Raw genomic sequence first — 7,278 nt, forward strand, 5'->3', positions numbered from 1 at the left:
TAAAGAATTTAAACAGGTCACAGTTGACCCAGGGGCCCCAGACCCCCCCATAATGTCCCCCCGCATCCCACAGTTTATTCGCTCCCGTGTGCGCATAGGGAAGGTATCGGGCTCCATGAAAATCTAATTACAGCCAGCACCGGCTTGGCTAATAAAATACTGCGATGTGGCAGGAAAACACAAGGTGGCTTTGATAGGGAATCCGTGGAGCACATAGTAACCGAGAGCTGAAATGTTTCTCCTTTTAATGATAGATGAGTACCAGATGTGGGGAGCCAAGGCCTGCGCTGGAAGCGAAAATACACTGCGAATGGGACTCTACCAAGGCTGGATACAGCGCGCTGCTTAACTCCTTCCATACTTGCCAAAGATATTGTATTTCTGCCCATCCAGTCCTGAGATTTACACAGGTCTGCCACACAGGACAGCCCTACCTGGCAGGGGGAGGGGGGGGCTTGATTTTTCTCTGCAGGAGATCAGTACTTATAGCCTGTGACTGGACAGTGAAAGGAGAAGCAGCACGCTATCCTATCAGCATGCTCCATGCATTACAGCACAGCTGGGTGGTTACTTGTGCTCGGGACTTTTTTTCAGGGGGAATCACAGTTCCGGCACCTACAGTACTGAATGTATGTGATGGCAAGGGGTGCAGGGTTGTGGTATAATGTCTATGGATGCTGGCTACTGGGGGATCTATTGTTGCTGGAAGGAATCTATTTTTGCAGGAGGTAGGCCTATTGTTGCTGGGAGGTATATTTTTGCTAGTGGGGGATCTATTGTTGCTGGGGTGGGTCTTATGTTGCTGGGGGGGGGGGTTAGTTGCTACCTGGAGGGATTTACTGTTGAGGGAGCAGTCTATTGTAGCTGGCTGCTGGAGGGTCTATTGATGCTGGCTGTGGGGAGATCTGTTGTTGCTGCTGGGGGTCTATTGTTACTGGGGGGTCTATTGTTGCTGGCTGCAAGGGTTCTATTTTACTGCTTTTCTTGTTATCATTAACAAATTCAATACAAATTACTTGGTTCTGTAATCCCTAAAAGGGGCAGTACTGGGAGGTGGGTAGGGGGTGGAACCAAGGAACGGTGCTCGGAGGTAGGTAGTGGTGGAGACAAGGGGTAACTCCAATAGGGAGAGTTCCTGCACCTATTTTCTAAAAAAAAAAAGCCCTGCTTGTGCTGCAAAACTAACTTTTGCTTCAATATTCACCTTCAATCTAGAGCAGGGATCCTCAAACTACGGCCCTCCAGCTGTTGTGGAACTACACATCCCATGAGACATTGTAAAACTCTGACATTCACAGACATGACAAGGCATGATGGGAACTGTAGTTCCTGAACAACTGGAGGGCCATAGTTTGAAGACCCCTGATCTAGAGATTTCTCTGCAGTACTTTTTTCTGCCACTGGATGCCCTCAGTCTGGTGGGCATTCAGCCCATGGCCTTTGAGCCCAGGTTGTTCTGGACCCACCCCCAGCCTGTGATAGAAACGTGAAAGAAGCAGCAGCACAGTAATGAACTTGTCACTCTGTTCTCATCTTCTTTCAGCATGCTCCATAAGGAAATTCCAATTTTTAAAGCAACATGTGCTACCTGTTAATACATTTTGCGTTTTTTTTTTGTGTTCCCATGGTTTATAGACTGAGGGCTTCCTATATGATATTGAATCGTCTAGGTACCAAAATCCTTCCAGATTCCCCCCATGGCACTCCTAAGCAAACACCCACGGACATCACCAGAGAGAGGTATGATCCATGAAAATTTAAAGTCAGGTTAACAAACTAAAATATACCAAGACATGGCAGCTGTGGTGAAAATTCTTACCGCCAATACCATCTTGGTTCCAATACCCTCCCTAAAGGGTTCTTCTCTCTGGATCCCCTAAACCTCCTTCTTCCTTTAATTTCACCCACTCTCTGCCTCCTCTTGATACCCCCAATGCATTGTATATATTGCCCAACATGCTGGGGTTTGGAGCCTTTGGCCATTTTGCTTGTCCAGCCTTGTGATGCAACTACCATGCATGTGAACCAGTATTTATTCACCCTCGACCCTCAGCATGCTAGATTGGGCGTCTTCGGCCATCTTGATTGGAATGCCGTAACCCTAGAAAATGTGTACCTGAATGTATTCACCCCAATACCTAGGCATACTGGGGTTTGGCATCTTCAGCCACCTTAATTGGCCTGGTATGATGTAACTCCTGCACATCTGCACCGAAATTCGTTCACCCTAGTATCAAGGAATTTCTGGGGTTTGGTGCTTTTGGCTATCTGGATTGTCCTACCTGGGATGACGTAACTCCCATGCATGTGCACCAGAATTTATTCACTCCCAGTACCGAAGCATGCCAGATTGGGTTTCTTTGGCCATCTTGATTGTATGGCCTGCAATGACGTAACTCCAGAAAATGTGTACCTAAATGTATTCACCTTGATACCGAGGCATACTAGGGTTTGGCATCTTCAGCCACCTTGATTGGTTGGCCTAATATGATGTAGCTCTTGCACACGTACACCGGAATTTATTAATCCTAGTTTTGATGAGTTTCTGGAGTTTTGGCGCCTTTGGCCACCTTGATTGTCCTGCCTAGGATAATGCAACCCCCATACATGTGAACCAGTATTTATTCATCCCTGGTACCAAGGCATGCCAGATTGGGTGTCTTCGACCATCTTGATTGTATGGCTTGGAATGATGTAACTCCGGAAAATGTGTACCTGAATGTATTCACTCCAATAACCCCCCATACTGGGGTTTGGCATCTTCAGCCACCTTGACTGGCCGACCTGGTATAATGTAACTCTTGCACATGTGCACTAGAATTTATTTACCCTAGTATAGAGGAATTTTTGGGGTTTGGAGCCTTTGGCCATCTTGATTGTCCTGCCTGGGATGATGCAACTCCCATGCACGTGGACCAGTATTTTTTTCACCCCCGGTACCAAGGCATGCCGGATTGGGTGTCTTTGGCCATCCTGATTATATGGCCTGAAATGATGTAACTCCAGAAAATGTGTACCTGAATGTATTCATCTCGATACGGAGGCATACTGGGGTTTGGCATCCTCTTCCACCTTGACTGGCTGGGCTTTTCACCCTAGTATTGAGGAGTTTCTGGGGTTTGGCGCTTTTGGCCATCTTGATTGTCCTGCCTGGGATGACATAACTCCTATGCATGTGCATCAGAATTTATTTACCCCAGGTACTGAGGCATGCTGGGTTTGGTGTCTTTGCCCATCTTAATTGTCTGCCTTGGATGACGCAACTCCCATACATGTGCATGCACCAGTATTTATTACCCGGTTCCAAGGCATGCTGTTGTTTGGCGTCTTTGGTCATCTTGATTGGCTAACCTAAGATGATGCAACTCCCGCACACAGAAACCCTCCTGCTCATGGATTTTTATTTTCTGGGCAAAGTTCCACTTCAATTGGAACTTCAGCCAAAATATAAAAAGTATCTATTTTTATAGTTATGTTTCCACCATTAAAAAAAAAATAAATGAATATTTTAATACACCTAGTATAAATACTGTACCTGATCATGTCTTTATACTGGCTTCCGTTAGACCACTGTACAGGATAGGATGGGACCTCCGTGCGTGCTGTCAGTCTAACATAGTGGATATGATTACTGGAGGGAAGCAGAATGTCAGCAGCCAGTTTTTCTATGGCCATCCATATGGTGGATGTAAACCATTGCCATGACACTGAAACCCCCCCCTCCCCAAAAATACAAACACATTCTACACACAATCCTGCGGTTTCATGGAATGCGCTCTAACCCACCAGTAGCCACTAGATGTCACTCCCCCGACTCAGCAGGCGAATAAGCAGATTATGGGAAAGATGAAGGCCAAAAAAAGAATTCTCAGCTCTGCTGTGATCCTATTATGCCGGGGAGCTCAGGTGCCTTTGATTCCCTGTGAAAAGCAAGCAAAGGGGAGCGGGGGCTCGCCTAAAAAAGGGGGATTAGTGCTCCGCGCTCCCTGGAGGGGAACATGTCCTCCCATTGGTCTGTGCTAAACTCTCAGAAACTTCCCAAAGCTTTGTAAGGAGCTCAGACCCTAAAGAATAAAAGGCCGCCGTATGCCTTCTAAAAATAGCCGGGCCCGCCGAGCCGGAGTTTGTACTGGGTGTCCTCAGAGGACCCGGGGGACCAGGTGACCGTCCTACAACACCAAATCTGCACAGTCACATGTATATATCCATAGAGATACTGACATACCTATATACTGTATATATCCATAGAGATACTGACATACCTATATACTGTATATATCCATAGAGATACTGACCTACCTATATACTGTATATATCCATAGAGATACTGACCTACCTATATACTGTATATATCCATAGAGATACTGACATACCTATATACTGTATATATCCATAGAGATACTGACCTAGCTATATACTGTATATATCCATAGAGATACTGACCTACCTACTTACTGTATATATCCATAGAGATACTGACCTACCTATATACTGTATATATCCATAGAGATACTGACCTACCTATATACTGTATATATCCATAGAGATACTGACATACCTATATACTGTATATATCCATAGAGATACTGACATACCTATATACTGTATATATCCATAGAGATACTGACATACCTATATACTGTATATATCCATAGAGATACTGACATACCTATATACTGTATATATCCATAGAGATACTGACCTACCTATATACTGTATATATACATAGAGATACTGACATACCTATATACTGTATATATCCATAGAGATACTGACATACCTATACACTGTATATATCCATAGAGATACTGACCTAGCTATATACTGTATATATCCATAGAGATACAGACATACCTATATACTGTATACATCCATAGAGATACTGACTTACCTATATACTGTATATATCCATAGAGATACTGACATACCTATATACTGTATATATCCATAGAGATACTGACATTCCTATATACTGTATATATCCATAGAGATACTGACATACCTATATACTGTATATATCCATAGAGATGCTGACATACCTATACACTGTATATATCCATAGAGATACTGACATACCTATACACTGTATATATCCATAGAGATACTGACATACCTATATACTGTATATATCCATAGAGATACTGACATACCTATATACTGTATATATCCATAGAGATACTGACATACCTATATACTGTATATATCCATAGAGATACTGACATACCTATATACTGTATATATCCATAGAGATACTGACATTCCTATACACTGTATATATCCATAGAGATACTGACCTACCTATATACTGTATATATCCATAGAGATACTGACCTACCTATATACTGTATATATCCATAGAGATACTGACCTACCTATATACTGTATATATCCATAGAGATACTGACATACCTACCTATATACTGTATATATCCATAGAGATACTGACATACCTATATACTGTATATATCCATAGAGATACTGACCTACCTATATACTGTATATATCCATAGAGATACTGACCTACCTATATACTGTATATATCCATAGAGATACTGACATACCTACCTATATACTGTATATATCCATAGAGATACTGACCTACCTATATACTGTATATATCCATAGAGATACTGACATACCTATATACTGTATATATCCATAGAGATACTGACATACCTATACACTGTATATATCCATAGAGATACTGACCTAGCTATATACTGTATATATCCATAGAGATACTGACATACCTATATACTGTATACATCCATAGAGATACTGACTTACCTATATACTGTATATATCCATAGAGATACTGACATACCTATATACTGTATATATCCATAGAGATACTGACATTCCTATATACTGTATATATCCATAGAAATACTGACCTACCTATATACTGTATATATCCATAGAGATACTGACCTACCTATATACTGTATATATCCATAGAGATACTGACATACCTATATACTGTATATATCCATAGAGATACTGACCTACCTATATACTGTATATATCCATAGAGATACTGACCTACCTATATACTGTATATATCCATAGAGATACTGACCTACCTATATACTGTATATATCCATAGAGATACTGACATACCTATATACTGTATATATCCATAGAGATACTGACATACCTATATACTGTATATATCCATAGAGATACTGACCTACCTATATACTGTATATATCCATAGAGATACTGACATACCTATATACTGTATATATCCATAGAGATACTGACCTACCTATATACTGTATATATCCATAGAGATACTGACCTACCTATATACTGTATATATCCATAGAGATACTGACATACCTACCTATATACTGCATATATCCATAGAGATACTGACATACCTATATACTGTATATATCCATAGAGATACTGACCTACCTATATACTGTATATATCCATAGAGATACTGACCTACCTATATACTGTATATATCCATAGAGATACTGACATACCTACCTATATACTGTATATATCCATAGAGATACTGACCTACCTATATACTGTATATATCCATAGAGATACTGACATACCTATATACTGTATATATCCATAGAGATACTGACATACCTATATACTGTATATATCCATAGAGATACTGACCTAGCTATATACTGTATATATCCATAGAGATACTGACATACCTATATACTGTATACATCCATAGAGATACTGACTTACCTATATACTGTATATATCCATAGAGATACTGACATACCTATATACTGTATATATCCATAGAGATACTGACCTACCTATATACTGTATATATCCATAGAGATACTGACCTACCTATATACTGTATATATCCATAGAGATACTGACCTACCTATATACTGTATATATCCATAGAGATACTGACATACCTATATACTGTATATATCCATAGAGATACTGACATACCTATATACTGTATATATCCATAGAGATACTGACCTACCTATATACTGTATATATCCATAGAGATACTGACATACCTATATACTGTATATATCCATAGAGATACTGACCTACCTATATACTGTATATATCCATAGAGATACTGACCTACCTATATACTGTATATATCCATAGAGATACTGACATACCTACCTATATACTGCATATATCCATAGAGATACTGACATACCTATATACTGTATATATCCATAGAGATACTGACCTACCTATATACTGTATATATCCATAGAGATACTGACCTACCTATATACTGTATATATCCATAGAGATACTGACATA

General features: G+C 40.4%; 1 protein-coding gene across 5 annotated transcripts in view; it reads right to left on the bottom strand.

The window, feature by feature from the left end:
* The window catches only part of NCOA1 (nuclear receptor coactivator 1), a 755,746-nt gene that overhangs the window by 23,152 nt on the left and 725,316 nt on the right, over window positions 1–7,278 (bottom strand). The window lies entirely within an intron of this gene.

Source organism: Pelophylax lessonae (assembly GCF_965119305.1).
Source record: "Pelophylax lessonae genome assembly, chromosome: 3".
In the NCBI taxonomy this organism is placed as follows: Eukaryota; Metazoa; Chordata; class Amphibia; order Anura; family Ranidae; genus Pelophylax; species Pelophylax lessonae.